Source organism: Alosa pseudoharengus, unplaced genomic scaffold (assembly GCF_046254945.1).
Source record: "Alosa pseudoharengus isolate Yale_2024_CS ecotype anadromous, Long Island Sound unplaced genomic scaffold, YU_APseudo_1.1 YU_APseudo_1.1_scf_13, whole genome shotgun sequence".
NCBI lineage: Eukaryota > Metazoa > Chordata > Actinopteri > Clupeiformes > Clupeidae > Alosa > Alosa pseudoharengus.
In genome coordinates this window covers 4,921,475-4,944,000 of record NW_027468598.1, presented here as the reverse complement: position 1 = coordinate 4,944,000, position 22,526 = coordinate 4,921,475, and the positions used below count along the sequence as shown (strand labels likewise).

The window sequence follows — 22,526 nt, the reverse complement described above, 5'->3', positions numbered from 1 at the left end:
CAATGCAAAAGATTTAGTAGAGAGAAGGAAGGATGTGGAGCAATGATGAAAATGTAATATCAGTATGACAGAAGGCTGATTTGTATTTATTTAGCTGTGTAATTACATTGTAACAAAACTTGTAATTACTCATTGTTGAGCCATACTAACTATTTCACAAATGCAATTCAGTTTTAAACATTACCAAATAATGTAAACAAGCTCAGCCCACAGTAAATCAATACATACAATACTCGTGAATGCATGTTCAAGTCCATCTGCTCTGTGCTATAATATATATATATCTGAAACCCTTTCTGAGACGTTTATTTTGCGAAGCCAAATAAGGAGGAGTCATTTCTGCATGAGCTTGTGTTTCAAGTCCAAGTCCATTTGTGCTTGGGCGGCGAAAGGCTCGGGGAGCACAGGAATATTAAAGCAAATGAAATCAATAGAGGCCTTAAACTGGCGGCTGTAATCAATCAACTCTATTACCACCACCGCAGAGTATAGGCTCCAACTGTGATCCCCTTTCACCTCCACATATTTATATGCTGCTGCTTTTTTTTTCTTTTCTTTTATATTATATATATATATATATATCTATATATATGTAAATATTTGTCCTTGTTCTCCTTATATGTCATCAGTGTGCTTCAGGTACACAGCTGGAGTGAGTACAAGAAATTGGATAGGGACGGGACAGTATGAATTTCACCATATTTTCTCATCTAGAGTATGGTCCGCATGTTAGAAGAACATTTGTCAAACCCAGTGTGCCTATTACCCTTATGACAGCACTGACAACGAATCTACAAAAACAATGGACAAAGCTGAGTAGGTAAAGCTGAAATGAAGAAAAAAAATGAATTAAAATATAATTTTGTTCCAGTGTCTCGCCTAGCCCCAAAATGAGCTTCTGAGGCTCTGAATGTAGAAACTGCAGTGCAGATGATTAGAGCTCTACATATAATACCACTGGAGCACTTTTATAGGTCATTAGAAGCACCATCCAGACGGTGTCTGTGTGTGAGAGTATTAATAACCATCATGTTTTGTCACACCAGACAACGGTCAAGGGCCATTTTGTTGATGCTGGCCCGCCGTTCAATGTCATCGATTTCTCCAGGGGGGTCAGAGGTCATGGCTGCATTGATTGGAGAAAGTGCTTGACACAGCGCAGGGAGGACCAGGTCCAGACAAATCAATGTCACCTCAGTCCAGCATGTATATATTATCGTTATTTATTGGGTATAAAACAGCATGCTGTTAGGCAGTTTGTTACTTTCTCTCCCCATAGCAAAGGTAAAGCTGCAGGAAGTTGAAGGTATGCACCACTATCAGGTCGTCTACATGTGCCCTTTCCTCTACGTCCACTCTGGCCCGAGCTCACAGGGAATGTGTCAGGTTGCATGAGGGATGTGTCTGGGAGGGGTGAAGGTCAATGACGTCCACACAGCTTCGAGAAGATAAATGAGCTGATAAAGAACTGGACACAGTTTGAATGCGGTGGACCTTGCAGACAAATCCAGCAACATCCACAAAACCGACGGATAAGACTTGAATAGTGTCACAGATTAGATGTAACATAAAGTAGAGGTTCTATGATCGATTCTGACAGGGCAGTGAAGTTAAATAAAATATCGTTATTCAATAATTCAATGAAATATGTATCCAACTGAATAAAATGTATTGAACTTTATTAAATTGAAAAAGTCTGAAAAAGACTTTTATCCTAACAGAGAGCTAAAATAGCAACCGCCTCCATGAATACAACACAAAGCACCTTGTAGTATTGAAGCATTGAAAATGTTCAAAAAAGTCCTTTAGCTTTTGAACTAGTCATATTATAATGAAGACCTTTCATTACAAAGGTTTTTTTCCATGTTTTTACCATTTTTGTTTCCTAAAAGCATTCATTAGGGCTTGGTTGCCTCCAAAGGTAACAATGAAAATGACTATAAACAGTTAAGTTAGTCTGGGTCATGACAATTAGGCAAGGTGGCAAGACAACTTACAAAGAGAATGAACTTGACACTGCATGACCAAGTTAACAATACCAGAGCAGAGATTATAGAAGGGATGGAAATCAAAGTCATGCTACATCATACTATCTCTGAGAACTCAATGGGGGCCTTTAATCGTTCAGCTTGCTTGTAAGAATCCAACACCATGACACAGTTCTAACACCTGCTAAGCCCCAGTATCCATAGCCCTATGCCAAAGAGGAAAACTATGCAAACACATAACAATTTCTTAAAAAGGCTCATGTGAAATTCAAAGACTAAATCTACCATGGTCTTACCAGATTAGCCAGAGAAGCTACACAACATCTCTCCACAGCAGCTGACCCTGCATCAGTTCTCTCCCTGGTCTATTGTGACCAATGTGTGTGAATCTGGACGTCCAGCTCAGGGACAGATCTGTTCTAGAGTCAGCAACTACTTCACATTTCTGTTGATACAATCCTCTACTGACTCCGACAAACTAAAACGAAGACAGAGAGTCATATGTATGGATTCAGTTGCTGAAGTGGTACTCCTAGTGTCTCCCCTGAAGGAGCCCAGGTATATTCACGTGGAATGGACTTTTCAAGTGCCCTTTTCTTTGCCAATGATTGCCTGCTCTGCCTGCGGATGGCACGTCCCTGCATCGGGGTCAAGGCCAATGAGAGACCAATGCCTGTAGGGTGTATGCTGTGTTTAATTGATCCTTGGGGTTGATTCATTTAAGCCATTACTTGGGTTGAGGGTTGTGTGTTTTGTGGTGTGAATGAGATGGTAATTGGACAGCACCTCAATCAGAAGCTGGCTCAGAACACGAGAATGCCCCTCTTCCTAATTAACAGCGTTAATGAATTGATTAGATGCAAAGGAAGTGGTAAATCAGTAGACAGTGTGTGCCTTGAGAAAACTGGACCGACAGACTCCTGACAAAGAGCTAGAGGCCCTCTGTGGGCATCCTGTTTGGTTGTGATCATGTCTGGAGCTGACAAATGAAACAACCCTTGAATATGTTGTACTTATGCACTTCATTTGCTTCCCATGTTTACATAACAGTAATTCCTGGGACCAAATTGTATTACTTAGGGGTTAGTGTTCATTTCAGTAAAAAGAACACAAAAGAAAAAAATGTGAACTTGACTAAACTGAACCTCAAGGCCGAAATCCTTTTGAATTCCCAGTTGTATTGATTAGCTGAGATCTTATCCTGGTTTGACCGTTGCTGGATGAGTTAGGTGAGTTCCAGGGAAAGCTAGAAGGTTGTACAGTTAACTCCCAGGGTGTAATTCTAAACCATACAACCTACTACCTCAACCCGGATACACACAATTTCTCATTAAGATTGTGGTTTGTCTTGCTGTTGAAATATAATAAATACAAATGAAACGGTTTCATTAGAACTCTGCTTGTCTCATTACATTTAAAGTAACAACCGGGCCACATTTCCATTCAATGGGTTTTCAAATATGTGAGGTTTTGCAAAAGAAATACAGCCAAAAGCTCTGTAGTAATTCTAAGTAAGTATAAACCCTGCATCACTCAGTCCCACTGGAATCGCATCAATGAGAAATGACAAAAGCAAACACATCCACAAAACATCTGGCTCAATGGGTTGAGATGGTATCTGCTCTACGAGCAGAAGAATTTCTTGACCCATACTCTTCACTTAAATGCCTCTTAAAACAGTGTTCCAGAGAGATGCTGGAAAATCCTCCCTAATACTCTTACAAAGATGCCAAAAACAGACTTACTCATGACTCTGCCTAGATGATATCACATTACCTGGAAAACTGCAAAGGTTTGAATGAATTAGCGGTGGCCTGACAGAATCAGAGGAGCTTTCATTGCCATCAAGGATGTATGACACACCACAGAGACAGAGACCCAGAGACACGAGCTTGTGCTGTGGAAATTACCACAAGTTCGGATCTACGGGTTTATGACAAGTGGCTCATCCATGACGTTGGCAGGACTAGCAAAAAAACTACACCGCAGTGCTTCTGCTTCAGTTGAAACACACTCTTCTACTGGTCCAAGCATTGTCTTAGAAGTAAAGAGAAAACACCTTACCTAGAAATGTCTTGTCTTGTCTTTCATGTATGGACTTGATAGAACTGGAATGATAAAAAGAAAAACAAACAGCAAAATCAATCAAGTGAATAATGTTAAACAGAGTACAGTGCCAAAAACATGCAAAAGTCATATTTTCTGTTTTTCTTTTTTGAAAAGCCACAATAGCTTGTTGTGCCATAGTTACATGTATGCAATCTGGTCACGCTTCCAAAAGTACAATTAGACCCCATCCATCTTTTTAAGTAAAGAAAGTTCAAAGGAGACCATTCACTGAGCACTACTGAAAGGTAAAAAAAGATACACAATAGATAAATGAAGCACATAAATTACAATAGATAACAGATGCACAGGTCCATAGTTGAACGAGAGAGTTCAGTTTCTCTTTCTTTCTCTCTATGAGTAGTATCATACAACATGCAGCCACAAGGTCACATGCATGCCCCCACAAGAGCTCTCCAGAAGACCCCAGGCCTGCCTTCAGCTTGCACCCACAAGAGCTCTCCAGAAGACCCCAGGCCTGCCTTCAGCTTGCTTGGCATGGTGAAAAGAAGTAAAATAATGAATTAAATCAAGCAAGCATAGCACCTCAGGTGGCTGGGGGTCGTACGTTATGGGAGCCATGGAAACGTCCATCTGGCCGGCCGCCTGTTTCCCCTGGCCATCAGGACAGATGAAATTGCACTGGCTAATGTGGTGATGATCAGGAATGCCTACTGTATCCAAAGTAAATACGATGCTCATGTTGCATGCCTCCACTTGCCTCGGAGACAGAGCTCCCTTTCATGTAGGGGTCATCAGGGGCAGGCTGAGCACATACTCCGAGAGCAGCTGACCCTTACCCAGCGTGGGTCTCAACCAGACCAAGGGCTATCAGCAAAACTGCTCTCTCTCTCTCTCTCTCTCTCTCTCTCCCTCTCTCTCTCTCTCCCTCTCTCTTTCTGTTTTGGAATTGGTGTGCTCCTTAGGGGGGCATTGTAAAAGTAAAATTGTCCTCACACAATGCAGCAATGCCAGTAATGCACCAAGGATCTTTGGGCGAGGACAAATTTGAACACTTGCAGTGAGGGCCGAATGGAGAGGCATTGGGCATTGCTGACATATTTGTCGGGCTCTCTCTCCCTCTGAGTACTCACTTCCATTAACTCTAATGACCAGCAAATTGTGACTGAAGTCATGCCAGATTTCTGAGAGCATAGCCAGGCTAAGGTTAAATGTTTGCCCGAGGGAGCCTCAGACATTCCAGAAGGGACTGGGCAGCGTACAGAGGTAAATCAGGAGATGGATCAGTGGTTTTGCTTACAAAACCCACAAAGCATATCTCAGCTCCACATATCAGCTTATGTTTGTGCATGCCGCACATATACATAAGAAGGTGAATGGGTGGTGAACGTATTCATTACCAAACTAGAAATGACTTATTATCCTCATCAGTAATCATGACAAACACTGGCAGTAAAAACACACGAGAAAAAAAATCAACATGCTTATAAAGGAATGAAAACAGCTGTCATGGTAATAAGGGTGCACTATATCAGTCAATCAAAACAAGTGTCAGTAGAAGCTTGAGATCTACAGGTTGGGCTGAATGAGTTAGACTTCATCATTACAGATACATCCACACATTACGTGCTTTAGCTTCAGAATACTAATGCTGGGCTTCATAAACTCTTAGCAGCTGCAGTTCAAACTGACAGTTTTGGAGGGATTGTTTACATTTTTGAACCTTCCATTTTTAAGAAAAAATAGAGCAAAAATGTGCACCTCACAGTAAGCTGCTTGTTTTGGCTCATAAATGTTAAGTGTCTGACAAAAGCTCAGATATACCTGTGTCTGTTTACCTCAGCGAAAATGACAGTTTTTCCCAGTCAGTTTTTGCAGAGAACCACCATCCTGTAGTTACTAGTGTAGTGTAGTGTCAGATAACAGGAGTGGCTAGTCTGTCAGCTAGCTCAAATGTTCAAGTGTATGGAATTATAGGACTGCCATAACACCACAAAGTTGTTTTAGAAATACCCTAATTTTTTAATTTTACAAATACAAAATATTTCAAATAAAAATTATACTTGCAAATAAATAAAGGACAGGTCCCAGAACATTAAAGAAAAATGGAAATAATTAAAAGATAATTTGCATGTCTCGTCGGTTTTACAAATGCACCTAATTTTTTCTACAACTACACAGCAACCACATTATTTGTGAATCATGGCTTTTGGCACTATTATTCCATTTGCCCAAGTTGCAAATGTAAAGGCTTGTAAAACAAATGCACTAAAACAGGTCATGCTACAGCTTGGTAAAAAGGTGTCATATTATTGGAGAAGACTCTAAAATGTAAGTCTGCCTCAGTTCATCTGATAAAAAAAACAGATGTAGTCTAAACATGTTCACAGCATTTTCCAGGTAAATTCTAAACAAGAGTCACCTGCAACTTTGCGATCAAGAAAGCCAGGCTTTGACTTGATTTGTGTTAGTCAACAGTCAAGAAAACAACCTCCGTCATATTTTTGGTTCTGGATTTTTTTTTCTGAAGCCATTACCGAGACTGAATTATGGGATATTCAGACAGTGCCAGCCGACCATATCAGCAGCAGAGAGCCGAACTCTTCATGCTGCGTCACCATTTGACATGAGGGGGCTTTTGACAGACTGCAAAGCCGAGGCGAACCATGTAAACAGTCTCCTCACATTTCACACACATGTGATAGTCAACAGAAACTCAATCATACAGTAAATGTACACAGAGCTGAGACACCACAACACACAGAGCCAGCGGAGGAGAGAGAGAGAGGAAATCAGATTACAGCACGACTATGGATGTGTATTGTGTACATGTAAAAAAGCACCGACAGGACAGTTCCCATAACTCAAGCTGAATGGACAGGAACAAACAGTAGAGGTTGGGGTGGGTGGGGGGGGGGGGTGTTCAATGTGTTTGTCTGTCTGCATATGTGTTTGTGAATAAGACACTCAAATACATAGGTGAGGGAGGGAGACAATGTGAAAGAGAGACCGAGAAATAGAAACAGAGGGAGAGAGAGAGAGAGAGAGAGAGAGAGAGAGAGAGAGAGCAGCAGTGCTCACGTGCCACTTGGCCACAAGGCAGCATTACATGCATGGGGGAGTCAGTCGGTTCATAGCAATTACTCAAACATATGACAGAACTCATGACTCACGCACAGGGCTGCATTTTGCCCTGCCAAAATAAGACTCCTAGTCTGAATTCTATTAAAGGCACACACACACACACACACACACACACACACACACACACACACACACACACACACACACACACACACACACACACACACACACGCGAGCAAAACCCTACTCCTTCTGACAGATGTGCTTCCCCTCCTCCCAGCTTTCTGCTCTCAGCTCTGCAGAGCCATGTTTATGTAACCAAACCTGCAAAATTCCTCGCCTCAGATCCTTCCCCTCCAAGAATAATAAAACAAGATCAGAATAACAATAATAACAAAAACAGCAGTGCGGATCACAGCCATCAACGTTTATTCCATGTACCATATCCTGTCTCCAAAACATTTGCGAGATTTCACTGTCTTTTTGTAGGAGAAAAAAAAATGAACTGAGTCAACTGTGCTGTTGATCGCTTTCAACAGAATTCTACAATGCCATGAAGGAATTATCCCTTACTCACAGTAGGCCTTATCATGAGCTAAAAGGTATAGCAACATTTGTATTAACAGGAATAAAAGAGGATTATATATATATATATATATATATATATATATATTTATTCTGATGCCTTTATCTAATGTTATTGAAGACTAAGAGCACAATCTAATAAGCTAGACCACAATACAAAATGCTCTGAGCTGAGAATCAGCATCAGAAGGCTGAAGTTATTAGATCGATCACACTTGCCCTTCCAGCCACCAAATCCCAGCCCCCTTTTCCCCATGGGTTTCATATCTAAGGAGACAGCAGACTGAGGTCAAAGTTCACAAGAGCTTGACCGAGACTGAACAAATGGTAAGGGAACGTTGCTTACTGATGGGGCTGCTGGATCAGCCATCTGCGTGGTAATGACAATAACTTCAAACACATTGCAGAATGCCTTCAACAACACATACGTATGCCAAAAAGTTTTTAAAAAACAGTGTCTCGCAAAAATTGTATCAGTATAACAGTTAACTGCTAACACACACAAGCCTTTAGCCTGCGGAAGTCTTGAGACATTTGGACACAGTGGTGGTTTCATTTGGAGCTGTTTGAGGAGTGTGAGCCACCTCTGTGTGTGTTGCAGGCGCTGGAGAGAGTGGGATCCTGTGCCATGCAGAGCACACACACAACCAATTGGCTTCTCCTCACTTTTCCAGATGTAAACCTGTCAGAGGCCAAAGCCCCTCTGGCGCTTGATAAATAGCTACATCTCTGCTGCTAACGTCATGCTCACAGCAACAGGAGGCTTCTACTTCCCCGCTCTTAGGGCCATACTTCAGAATTCAGCGCAATAGCTGTATATTTCTGTCTCTCTGTCTTCTCTCAGTTTATCCCCATGCGCTGAGTTTTAGCAGTTATTACATTGATGTATGTGGCTCTGAACTCCAGGGGGGAAACCCTGTAGCTAAGGTTGTGTGTGTGTGTGTGTGTGTGTGTGTGTGTGTGTGTGTGGAGGGTGGGGGGTTCAGTTCTGTTTTGTTTTGGTTCTAGTCAGGGCTTCGGTGGAGGAAGGGGGCTTTGCTTGATACCACCAGTAAAATGCACATGAAGATTTGCTGGGAAATGGGCCAATGAAATGACTTTGTTTGACCCATCTGCCAATCACTGGCAGTGCTCAGTGCCAGACTAAACACGGACACCATTTTAGTGGGACTTATTGGCGGCAGCTGCAGGATCTGCAGCCGCAAACGGGAAGGTGGAGAGCAAAGACCAGGGGAACTGCTGGAGACAAAAGCTAACTCACTCAGAGCCATCTCAAACAAACCCTGAAAAACATCGCATTTGAATTAAAAGCGCATGCGCGCGCACACACACACACACACACACACACACACACACACACACACACACACACACACACACACACACACACACACACACACACACACACACACACACACACAGTATCATTGTTTCCTGATTCTCCCTTAAAGACATCTCCTCATTCTGTTGGTGGACTAGAACAGAGAAAATTATGGTTGGCGCCGAGGTCACTAAAAGTCAATCAGCACAAGCAAATGCTCACCAAAAACCTCAATATGATGGATATTTAGTAAGGATCCAAGCCACTCCATGTTTTAGGTTAAGAGTCTCCAGGATAAATAGTTAGTGCTGGCCCTGCTTTTATCGAAGCCTTCAAGTCCACATACAGATACATTTGCTATCTGAGAAGTGACAAAGAAAATACTGTGATGATGAAAAAGAAAATTGCACAAAAATATGTCCCATTTGCCAAGATAAACCTCCTCTGACAGATTGAACTAAAACAAATGTGCAGCTAAATGAGAGCCAGGCAAATAGTAATTGCTCTTGACTGGCATGCCTGCTGAGACCAAGTTTTTCTATAGTGGAGAAGAAACCTTCACACGATCAGTATACTGGGTCTGTGGCTTAAAGGCACTGCGTTCCTCTAGATGGAAGAACTGCCCAGAGGACTGAACTACTTCAAGTTCACAAAGTACAGCTGAGAGTCAGACAACCTCACCCTGTGTGTGACTCCATCAGCTCTATAGATTGTGTTAATGCGTGGCAAATAGTATGTGTATGACCTGGATACTCCACATATGCATAACTAGAATGTAAATATACAATCTACAAACTGAAGTGTGTTATTTCTTGTGAAGTGGAAATTCCAGGTGCACTGCGGCAATTCCCATCAGCTGTGTGGTGGCTATTTACTGACCAAACTTACTTGGACCACAGTTTACCATAAGACAAACCAGATAATAGACACACAGCTTTGACTACATTATTCTAGACAAAACATAATTATCCTGTCAACATTGTAGCTTTTCGATGAGTAAATAGAGAACAGCAGAAGAATACGATCCCATTTACACAATCCCTTTTGGTGTCCAACAATGTTCATGTATATTTCTTTTAGTTTTTCTTTTTTTTCACCTTGTGTATATGTGGCTTCTTTAGCTTTGAAGTGAAAATAAATAGCAGCATGACCATCCAGAAACAGGCCCAGGCAACTTTTTTGACTCTCACAAACACACAAACACACACACACACACACACACACACACACACACACACACACACACACACACACACACGAAAGAGTCAGAACCAAGAACGAGTCTGTCTACCCCAATCTCACTATGTAAGCAATAATGTGAGAAAATATGAAATACTGTAGGTTAAAATATTTGTCATATCTCCATGTTGTCTTCTTTCTTAATATGCTTGCAAAGCACACAGGTGCACTATTGTTGGTTTTTGAGTGATTCCCTTTCTTTAGACTTACAAGTTGGTTTGAAAATGACTAAATCTTCAGTGAGATTCACAACATCGGACTATTACCCTCTGTCTACAGTAGGATCATGTCACACTTGTATAGTCACAAATAAGGGACAGCACACTCATAATGGCAGATTTCAATGGAAACTGAAGTCTACCAGCAATGCAGTAATCTTTGAGGAGCATGTATTGATGAACTGCCATAACCGCCAAAGGAGAGACTGCTACCTAGCGTGCTAGTTTGGCTTTAGAGAGAAAGAAAAAAAATCAATATTTTATGAATTTCAAGATCAAGTCTACAAAATAAACATAACCCTCCATGTGACTAAATAAGGCATTATGCCAGGATCGATGCTTATGGCATTTCACAAGGCGAGTGAACACATTCTCTTGATTGGCTTTCTGAAAGCATTTCACATGAATTCAAATGACATTTTAGCTTAATTACTTTTCTTGTTTCTGACCATGCAGCCAATATTGTAGAGAATGACAAATCATTCACAAAGGTCCTTCAACATTTCAGTATGTAATGAATTAGAGCTAGGTGTTTCGTCACAGCATGGAGATGGTCAAAACTGTCCATTACAATTTCTATGCATCTACCCAGTGTGTTGATCTATGTCTAGGAATGGTTGGTAAGAGCCCTGTGAACTGAAATTGACTCTTCTGTGAACACACAAAAAATGGGTCATCTAAACCTATATTCATCTGAAAACTGGAGGGAATTAAAAAAAGAAAAGAAAAACAGTATGTTTGAGAAGCTTGTCACTATTCTCATTCAATACTTATTCACATGGTTGCACAATCAGAGAAACACTTCAAATTACACTAATGAATTCTTAATGTCCTAGATATATTAGCAACCTGTGTATAAATGCTGCTATCAAACATCATTATGCCTCCCACAGAAGTCATTCGTTTTGAAAAATAGAATTGCAGGCATGACTTACTGTTAACAGATTGCATTTTATACAGTGGACAATGGTGCGGTATTGGGTTTAGAACATATTGGGTTTAGGTCATATATTTAGCGAATGATTATGAATTTAAAATGTTGCATTGCGGTTGTTTCCAAACCAAGCCCAAGTCTCAACAGTGTTTGCCAAGTAACAGTTGTTTCCTGACCTGACTGTCATTTAAAACGGTGCTAGGCTTACAAGCCCTGCTATACGGCAACAGAGCCAAGCACAGAGGTCATGGGACAATTTTACCAAGAATTGCCTGATAATAAACAGAATAGAAACGGGGCGGTCCTCCAACGACACAACAAAAAACAGTGAAAGAAAAGGAAAAGCCAGTCCCGGGAGCAGCAGATGCCAGACGAGTTGACGGACTCCCCGAGGACAGAGCGACACAAAAGGCAGCATGAAACTGATAACCCAATCTTGATGGCTGAGGCCACCATTCACTGCCATTACCACAAGTCCTATTACTGGTGAAGGCAATTTTGTGTTTTTAAATGGGGGAAGCAAGAGAAAGTGAATGCCATTATCACCTTTTACAAGAGATTGCATTTAAAGAATCCTTAATTTACTATTTATTTCAGGATCTGATTATATGCACAAACTGTATATAGTGTAATTCAAACTCAAGGTTGTCTTACATAGAATTGACATGAAATACAGCTCTGGGAAAAATTAAGAGAACACTGCACATTTTTCTGATGTCATCCTACGGTTGCTGAGTGACTTTCGATGAGTCATATTCAAGATTAAGAGACCACTGCAAATTTGAATATGACTGTTAATTCATTCCAATGTCACTCAGCAACCATAGGATGACATCAGAAAAATTTGCAATTTTTTTCCAGAGCTGTATGAGAATGGCCTTTGCATAATGAAATCAATTCTAAATTTAACAATTATTTAAATTCAATGTATGTGTAAATGAAATGTAAACGTGTTGCAATTAACTACAATATTATAACTGCAATTAATAATATATTGACTATTATATTCAATAATATAATATTCATAACATGTCATGCAGAGTGTAAGACACAGACTCCAGACTGAATGACTCTCACAGAATAAATCTGAGAGATCCAAAACTAGATGTTCTGGCAAATAAATCCCACAGAGGGGCACTCACAGTGGCAGTTAAATAATACAAAGCAACTATGAAATGTCTGACAGTGCAGACAGTGTGGGGACAGACTCATAAACTGACGAAAGAATGAGCAGACTGCTGTGACGAGGCATTTTCACAGTAGACTGTCCATAAAACTAATCGTCATAAATACAAGAAAGAACAGCTTAGATAAGGATGACATGGAAGACAATAAGAATACAAACAACGTAGAAAGACCTCAGTCTATGGCTGAAGTTCAACATTTCTTGAAGTACATACTTCATCTAATATGATTTTTTAATTTTTGCTCTGCAGACAACATAAAGGTCTAGCAACAGCATAATTTTATAATAAAAAATATAGAAGAAGACCTATTCTGCCCATAAAAATGTCCTGAGTACAATATCATGAAATCTTAGTGCTAATGCTTGGGTCTGATGGCCCATTTCAAGTGGTTATGTATAAAGACAGGCAGACAGATATTGTCTGATAGAAACTAGCATACTTGAATTTGCATCTAGCATAAAACTGTTAATTTATCTCTGTCATTTCATATGAGGCAATACAGAAGTAATTCAATTTATATTTCGGAAGCACTGAAAAAGTCCATCTATTCTGCCTATATTCTGGACTATCCCCTCATTAGAGAGGCAGCTAATCTTATTGTTATTCTTTAGTGAATTGCTGTGATAAGCTTGGCTACACAATTGGTGCAAATGCAGAGCTGTATAAAATCATAGCAGAGATTTCCATCATCTTGAGATTATTCACAAAAGGTCAAAGGAGATCATTAATAATGTGTTTATGGTTGTCTGTTTTCTGCACAACTGAAAACACTCTGATAGGGCATTAATAACTCAAAATGCAGTGATATTAGTGAATGAAAGCAAACATCAAAATATCATCAAAAGACCCTCCCAAGAGCAGTATCTGAATAATAAAACAATTGTATTAATACAGGGGAATACTTTGGGGTAAACTACATCAAAATGAGGTTTTAATTTGGGGACAAAGGATCTTGATCATAAAAAGTTACCATCAATGATTTACTTTGCATCTAGCAGCCATTTGAAAGTATACTATTTGCATATACTTGACAGGGGACTAAACCTGCGTATCCAGCTCCGTCTGAGAGCAAGCAAGCAAATCTCCATCATGAATACAAAATATAGACCAACACTGAAAGCTGCAATTCTCCAGTGTGTATTGAAAATGATCAGGATCCCCTTCTGTCAAACCAACTGCACGAGTTGCTGTTCAAATTGCATTGCCTTTTTTTCCTGAATTTTATCTGAGAGAAAATCAAACTAGAGAGACACTCAGACTGCAGACCTCTGCCATTGCCATATGTCCTCTCACAATGTTAAAAAGTGAAACAAAAAAGAAAATCCTCCATCCTCCCCTAGATGCACACCAGTTCTAAAATAGAACATGTTCTTCCTTTGCTCATCCACTGTCCTTACACCAGTTTTGTGGTTTTGGAATCAAAAATGTAACATCCTAGTGACCTACTCAATATTTTTTTAGGTGGCAATAAGTGCAATGTATACATTTCAAGTGTGACATTTGTTTTAACACACCACAGTTCAAGGCCAGAGCTCTGTCAAGGCAACTTCAAACAGTGATAACACAACAAGGACAATTCAGCCTTTCAATTTACATCCCATTTAAGAGCTCGCCCAGCATGACAACAAAAGGATGGCCTCAACTGTCCAACTGTTTACATTTATCTAAAAACAGCTACACAACAATTTAACAATAAACAAGTAACAAATAAATTGGTTGGTCCTGATGGAATTAATATAATTAACACAACACAACACAACACTCACACACACTACTACTACATCCTTATATATTTAAAATGTATCAAATGAGCACTGGTTGGTGGGGCCAAGTGGAAGGCATGGGGCAGGAGAGTGGAGGGCGAGTGCAGACAGAGAGGGTTTCCAGTGGGCTGCTCCTGCTGGGCTGCATCCCCAGAGCTCCTTTTGTGTGGTGTTAACCCATTAAATCCCACCTAAGTGGCCATTCAGTGTAGTGTCATCTACCCCAGGGGGTATTGTGACTGTGCTTTGTTTGGAATAATAGTCCTAAAGGGGTTAGACATCAATAGCACTTCCCAGCACCTCCAGGCTTCCTCTTGGTTCCCCCACTCTTGGCCATGCGGGTTTTAACAAAGAGGTGGAGCTCGGTGCTCTGCACCACCTTGGAAGCGGCTGCACAAGCATCTCTCTGAGTCCATCATGGAGGCAATATAAACCTAGAAAGCTCATCAGAGCTCTGAGGCTCATGGACAGTGAATGGAACTTGGAGGTGAGGCACGTTCAGCTGTGTCCTTCAGTTTCCTTCAGTACTGACCTCATGCTGGAGATGAGAGGAACTTGTTTGGACACACAGCCCACCACCCATCTGTATTTGAGAGTTGCCCATTGTCCAAGAGAGCTGGCTATCTGCTGTTATTTCACCTTGTCATGACAAGGCAGCGCCCTGTTGTTTCTTTTAATGGCGTTCTCTATATCTAGCCTGCTTAGTCATATCAATGGAAGTTTCCACCAACACTGAAAGCAACTTCAGCGGTTAAATTGTAAGCAACCTCCTCCCTAAAAAGGCAGGAAATGTTAAAGGAAAACGCCAAAATATGGTGGAGAATTAGAAATAAAAAATAAGCTGTTAAATGAAGCCTGAAATGATATTTACAGTGCTATAATATATGTATAATAACATTTCCCTGCTTCAGTCTTCCTGCATTGTTTTCTTATTCTCCTTTGAACCTTTGCAGGGAGGCACTGAATCTACAGGTGATGAGGAAAATAAAACCTGAGGAAAATAAAAATGACACAACAGGGTGCATGCATTTCTGTATTCTTAATGTCAACAAAAATAGGTAAGACAATTCGTTTAAGCTCCACAGGTCAAGATAAAATGTATATGGGGCTTATGTGGTGGTCAAACAGTAAAAATAATAGTCCCCTGCCACTAAAATCTCTGAATTGTTATAAAATCAAGAAAATGTGATGTCCTAGCTAAATGCAAATGGAACTAAACAGAGGATGGTTTAATGTATGAAACCCCCCCCACAAATAACTGAGTTAATAATAACCAGATTCACTGTCACTGCAAAAAGACACTAGCACATTTATAGACAAAGCTACATTTACAGTTCTTTGCGGTCTAATTCTAATGAATGTTGTGAAAATGTTAGCTCTGCTGTGGGATGGTAATTTCTCTTCAGAAGCAAGTGCTCCTACTGTGAGTGAGACTTGTTCCCATTTTCTTTCATTTCTTTTTTTTAGTCCTCTGCTTTGCTCTGGTCATTCTAAACTTCTCTATTCAGCACGGGTCACTGCTTGTCAAACGCTGCTTCAATTCTGGCCTTTCTGGTAGCAGGTGAACTGAGCTGAAGACTTTCCCACGCTCCTAAGCTAAACCTCCAACACTGACCCTTCCTGCGTGACGGCCATCTGTCTGTGTGAGGAGGAGACAGAGGGGAATGTGTATGTGTGTTGGGAGGAGACAGCGTCAGCTGCGCCACACACACAGACATGCACCCACACACACACACACACACACACACACACACACACACACCAGCTTAACATTCCTAAACAGTGCTAATCAAAAATCCTCTATTTCCCCAACTCTTTTTCTAATCCAAATAATTAATTGGAATAATACTGCTGTAAATTTGTTTGATGATGATCACTGTTGAGGAACTTTTGCTGTATTAAACTTGAAATGATTGGTCCTATATCAAATGTAGGCTATATTTTTATCTTTATGTAAGTCTAATTTACCTAACAAAAAAAAAATGTTTTGAATAGTTTCATTTTATGGATTGTAAAATGTGATGAAAATTGAACGGATGGATTAAAGTATCTGTGCAGTGGTGAAATTTGGAGATTTAGTACAAATACACAAATAAACAAATACACTAATGCCTATAATAGACAACAATAGCTTTCTACTGAAATGAATATCTGAATAAGGACAGGAGAATACAGACTGATTTATCGAAAACACAACCAAAAGCTGCTACGCCTGCCCAAGGAGGGGCAAAAAGAATATTTGCAGTTTGGAAAAAACTGAGTTGAGATTTGTGATCATGTGACACATGGATGGACACACACACACACACACACATGCACACACACACACTCTCCTCGATCATCTCCCCCCCACATTTTTCTTTCCCTTCTTGAGAACAGCCATGTGCTGTAAGGTTTCATTTCGCTCCCAAAGAATGTTGTCGTCCGAACCGCTGAACATCCGAACCCCAGAGCGTGCTGCCTTCGTACTTCAGAAAACATTTTTTTAAAGCACCCCACGAGATTATTGCTCGTCTGACAGCGTTGTTTCGGAGCCTGAGAACCAACCCTCTTAAATGGTGAGCTCCTCATACTTGGCTGGTAACCATGGAAGCAGATGCCTGCTCGCACCGAAGCTCCTTACCTCCCGGTGGCAGTGGGCTGCTCCCCGCGCTGAAAAAAGAAGAGGGCACGCCTCGCCTTTCTCCTCCTCCTGACCCAACTTGCCTCGCACTGAAAGGCAGCGCTTCTGCAGGGTCACTGGTCTAGACTTGTTTGCGTGGTCCGCGGAGCAGCCTTGAGGTAACCCTTGCTCTCTGCATGCCGTACTAGCGCAGACTGCAGGGGGGTAGGGACTAGGGGGGACAGGGGGACGAGGCTGGGGTGGACGGGAGGGGTGGGGAGCGATGGAAGGGGGGGGGGGGGGCAGCAGAGATGTGGATTTGAAAAGGAGCTCCCATCCGATTTTGCCATTGTGCCTTTTCAACTCATCGATCGAATGAGTATCGAACCTTCTGTCAGTGCATGTGTGTGAAACTGATAGCTTAGCAAGCATTTTTCTGTTCAAACCTGTGCTATGGGCCAAACCTCTCTTGCTCAGTCTCCCTCTCTCTCCCTCTGTCTCAGACTCTGTCTCACGCTCTGTCTTTGCTCTCACGCTGACTTCTCTTCTTAATCTTCTTTTTTGTTTGAAGTTGAAAAGCAGGGATCCTTCACAGTGCTTTTTTGTTCTTTGAATTAATGACAATTAGATTTAGTCCTTTTCTTCTCATAGTGGCAATCATCGTGAGATTTTGGAGGGAACTTCCTCATTCAAGATAAATGTTCAATGAAAGAGTCCTGAGTTACAGAATTGTAAGACTGAGAAAGATGACTGGTTTGTCTTGATAAACATTAACATTATTATATAATTATATTTTCTGAGTGTATAACGTTTGTTTCCTTTTTGAGACACTTTACAAATGAATTCATAGAGAAGGTGAGTTACTTCAGACATTGTGTGACTCTATAGAGCACACTCATATTGCTGCATGTGCTGTTATTGCTAGTTATAGGCATAATATATAAAATGTTATTGGGTTGTGCTATTTTAAAGACAACCAACCCACTATTACTTTCCTTAAACAATTAAGTCAGAAAATGAGCATTTTCTTTTCCTCACAACTGTGATGCAATTCAACTGCATGAAGAAAAATGCAATGTCTTGAACATATAGTATTACAGTGTAGTAATGAAATAAATTATATAAACCATATTAAAGTGTTTGGAGCAACAGTTACAAGATTTTGACACTAAAGCTGGCTTTAATAAAAGTGGATTTTGGCCACATATTACTCATGTGAGAGAAAAACTGTTTTTCCCCTTACTTAGTAAAGAGTGAATAGATGGTATGAAACTGAATAATTTTAGAACAAATTTTCTCTATCAGCTGCAGCATTTTTGATGACTGTCCTTGGCCTGAGTTTCACTACTCAAGGCATAAAGATTGAAAGAAAAATGAAAATGAAAAATAAATAAATATTTTAGCTGTTATCTATTTTTCATATTAGGGACTAAGAAACATAAGACAAGGCTAAATACCTTGATTAAATAATTATAAAAGAACTGAATTATTTTATAGAGAAAATAATCCTACATATGGTTGATGGATATTCTGCAAAATCTAAAAAAATCTGCAAAATATTTCAATTCAGTATTACCTTAGAGAAACATAATGTACAATTGTATTAAACTCAGTTTGAATACACATTTCAAAGACAGCTTGTTAGACTTTGCTATAGCTATATTGGCTTCTCAATTAGAATGAATGAGATACTTCAAACAGTATAATACAATACAAATGATGATCCTCCAAGAACTAATTGTCCAGTAATTAACACCAACCACAGATGTGCACAACCCTAACATTTGAAGCCTGAAAATGGCTATTGGCACTAATTGCCCGAGCATAGAGAGAAAAACAAACAATTCAATAGGAGACGCAAAAGAGCAACGAGCCCACGGCAAAGCTGTCATGACTCTAAGGTCAACAGGATAATAAAACTTTATGTTCCACTTTTGTCAACTTATTTAGGGCTTGGTACATTGTTCACACAAATGAAAATGAGCTCCAAGCACCATGGCTTGACGATGGCATCTTCTCCCTCTCTCTCTCTGGGTGTGTGTGTGTGTGTGTGTGTGTGTGTCCTAACCTGACATGAAGAGGGGCCGACTCTCAAGTATTTAAGCTAAATGTTCCTATTCAGTTTAATGTGCCACGGAGAATTTGAAAAAATATGAGTAATTAGTATTATGTTGATGCACTACCATATATAGCATATTTTACTCATGCTGCCAATAAATGTGCAACAGGTAGGCAGAAACTGCAATAGATTAAATATGACAGACAGGACAGGCAGAGAAGTTTCTCCTTGTTAGCCAGAACTGTTAAAAATGTCAAAAAAGATGTTGTTTATGTGAAGAGGTGGCTATGCTAGTGTGATGAGAAGCTGGGCCAGTGGAGTGTGTGAGGCGAGTGGAGGGGTGATATGGGGGTTCACAGAGCCACCAACCGCTGAGTGCCACCCAGGAGCAGCGGGAGGGGAGACACGGCCAGGGCAGTGGGAGCCGACCGCCCTGCAGCCACGGAGCCTGCGCCTGTTCACACGATTGTTCCACTACCCACAGGCCATAATACAGCACGCTTATGTCGGATTTCAACCAATTTTGTGGGACTAGGATTAAAAGACACAGGATACATTTACATATTTCTTTAAAAAAAAAATGGGATTCATATTGAACTTCACAGTGTAAATTATTCAAATCACAAAACAATACATTTCTAATAATCCTTACAACAGATTTATCAGAATTAACACAACGCTATTGGGCTATTAACTTAGTCCAATACTAATAAGAAATGAATTGTAATAAATAATAATCCAAATAAAATGTGCTGAAATTGTTAAAGGTAAAAAATGCATCAATTGTTTGGGGGAAAACTGTGGCACTGATTGGGGAAGAGAAAAAAGTACACAAAAAAGTCCTTAATATCTTCCAAAATTCATATTTAAAAAAAACACACTTAAATTGCTAATTTAAGGGGCCACACTTAAATTGGTAATTTAAGTGACCTGTTTTTATTTGTAAAATTACTTTGAAGAAATAGAACTGTTAGAAGTTTTGGAATAAGTTATGACCTGCCTCTGTACCTTGTGTTGGTTGCTATGTTTGTCATTTTATAATATCAGGGATTATGTGAATAGATTGCCTGAGTTGAGTATCACTTATAAAGAAGGAATTACTACAGAGACACTTTCTAAACTGCTTCAAGTGTGTCTATTTGTTATCTCTGTCCAAAAGAAATAAAAAATAAAATCTCCACATTAAAATTAGCTGCAAAGTGTCTTGCTTTATATCACTTACAAACACCAGCTGAGAACAACTTCAACCCATACATTACAAACTATTATTCTGATTAACTTATATTTCCTTCCTCTTCACCAGACAGATAAGTTACCGCTTCCCCGAGTGACTCACCATGACCGATACAGCCAGGGCCAGCTGTGATTTTCTTTCTCTTTTCGTCTTTATTGTTGGAGTGCAGGGTTGAGATTGCTCAATGCATTATTAATAGCCCCCATCAGTAGCGTAGTCTGACCCTGCCAAACACCACTCTCCCCTGGCCTGCCCACTCTCAGGCCCACCAGTGTTTGCCAAGCAAGCCCACAGCCGCCACTGGCTCCACAAGTCCTGCGCCAACTCTCTTTCTCTCTCTCTCACACACACACGGACGGACTGATGAACCCACAGACACAGGCATAAAAAAGATAGATACACACACACACACACACACACACACACACACACACACACACACACACACATAGCTCTGTGATGGGTCACTCTACAAGCTTCTCAATTCACGAAAGCCATACGGCACTCACAAACACACAGAGGATGAAATTCTGAGATGATTCATTTCTCAATTAAAATGATTTTTCATTTTCAATAATATTTTAATGACTCAACTTTAATGTTTGACAACATTATTTCATAACCCTGCTCTTGTTATCTTCAGTAATGTATAAAATAATATAGCCACCCTTAAGAATGCCATTTTAAAGTCCACTACGTTATCACAATTTAAAACAAAAACCTAGACCAATCACTCGATTTAAATAATTAAAAAAACACATCAATTCTGTTTATGTTTGTTGTTTTACAATAACATACAGTGTACAAGTAAACCTTTTTGAGTTAAAGGGGGTTTCCTGATTTATTATCTCACATTAAGGACCCTTCATGCTTGCTCTCTTTTATCTGAGAGAAGGAAACGAGTCATGCCTCCACCACCATGGTCTCTGGAGGAGACAAACAAACAAACAAACACACACACACAAACACAAACACACACACACACACACACACACACACACACAGACACACAGACACACACACACACACACACACACACACACACACACACACAGACAGACAGAGCCCATCCTGAGGGCTTAACCTACACACAGGGAGTCTTCCTCATCATTGTCTCACATTAAGCTACATTAAGCCACTCGCTTAACAGTGTGAAAAGCAGTTAAAGGCCCAACATTTACATGACAAGATGCCGCTTGTTGTGAAGTGTGGCATGGACAAGAGATCAGACAAAAGCTGATGGGCTTGTAGTCTGAGTGTCGTCACGAACAACCCATAGAGCCCCCCCCCCCCTCTCCTCCATCTCCCCCATACACACACACACACCCAGACAGAACTCACGTAAATAGGAGATCAGTCCATCTGCTTTGTTCTTTAAGAAGACCATAAATGGCTTACTATTGTTCAAATGTGGGGGGAAATAACATTTCCATGTCCAATAACACGCATGCTCTCAAATGAGAGGGCAAACAGCTGAATTATCAGTGACGAAGCAGCCAAAGATGGGTTAAGAATGGAACACGTCTTAATGCCAGCACACACAAATACACAATGAAAATGTGCATCTAACTTAACATACCTCATAAAAACACAATGATGTTCACATTTAAACTCTGATGGCCAAATGATTTGGACTAAGAATAAAATATCTCCCGACAGAAATGAAGAGAGCAGCACTAACAACACATTCATTTTGGACAGCTCAGATCTCTCACTGGCCTCAGATCAATTTAAAAATATAAACAAATACATTTGATTTTTATCTTTATTCAACATGAAATCAAAACCTGAGATAAGCTTATCCTGGGGCAATATTAAAAGAAGAATTGAGGGATAATGTCTATGGTATCATTAAGGAGCTAACAACATTTTTCTACTAGCTGGACAGACAAGGATGCATTTTATTAGATTTTCTGGTAAAAGTAAGCCCTTTTGAATAACCATTTGAATAACCACCCTTTTCACCAGAATTCTAAACAGTCTTCATTAACGAGAGAAAGAGGAGGATGTGGAAGGTGGATCCGGCTCAACAGCCCAAAAGTAAAAAGAAGCTAAAGTAGAAGGGGTGAAGATAGACCTTCAAAGATGGCATGGAGAGAGGAGAGAGAAAGAAATATAAAGATGGAGAGAAATTAAGGGATATCGAGAGAAACCGAGAGGGAGAGAGTGATCTGTCGCTTTCTCCCAGAAGGAGAAAAGCAAATTTCTCTCCCTCTCTCTTTGTGTGCAGCACAGGAATGTGCTT

The 22,526-nt window shown here is 40.3% G+C and overlaps 1 long non-coding RNA gene across 1 annotated transcript in view; it reads right to left on the bottom strand.

Annotated features, from left to right (window-relative positions):
• Positions 1-22,526, bottom strand: part of LOC143121504 (uncharacterized) — a 41,796-nt gene that overhangs the window by 6,633 nt on the left and 12,637 nt on the right. The window contains exon 2 of the long non-coding RNA XR_012986504.1: positions 4,053-4,096. This is a non-coding gene — a long non-coding RNA (uncharacterized LOC143121504). The remainder of the gene's footprint in view (positions 1-4,052; positions 4,097-22,526) is intronic.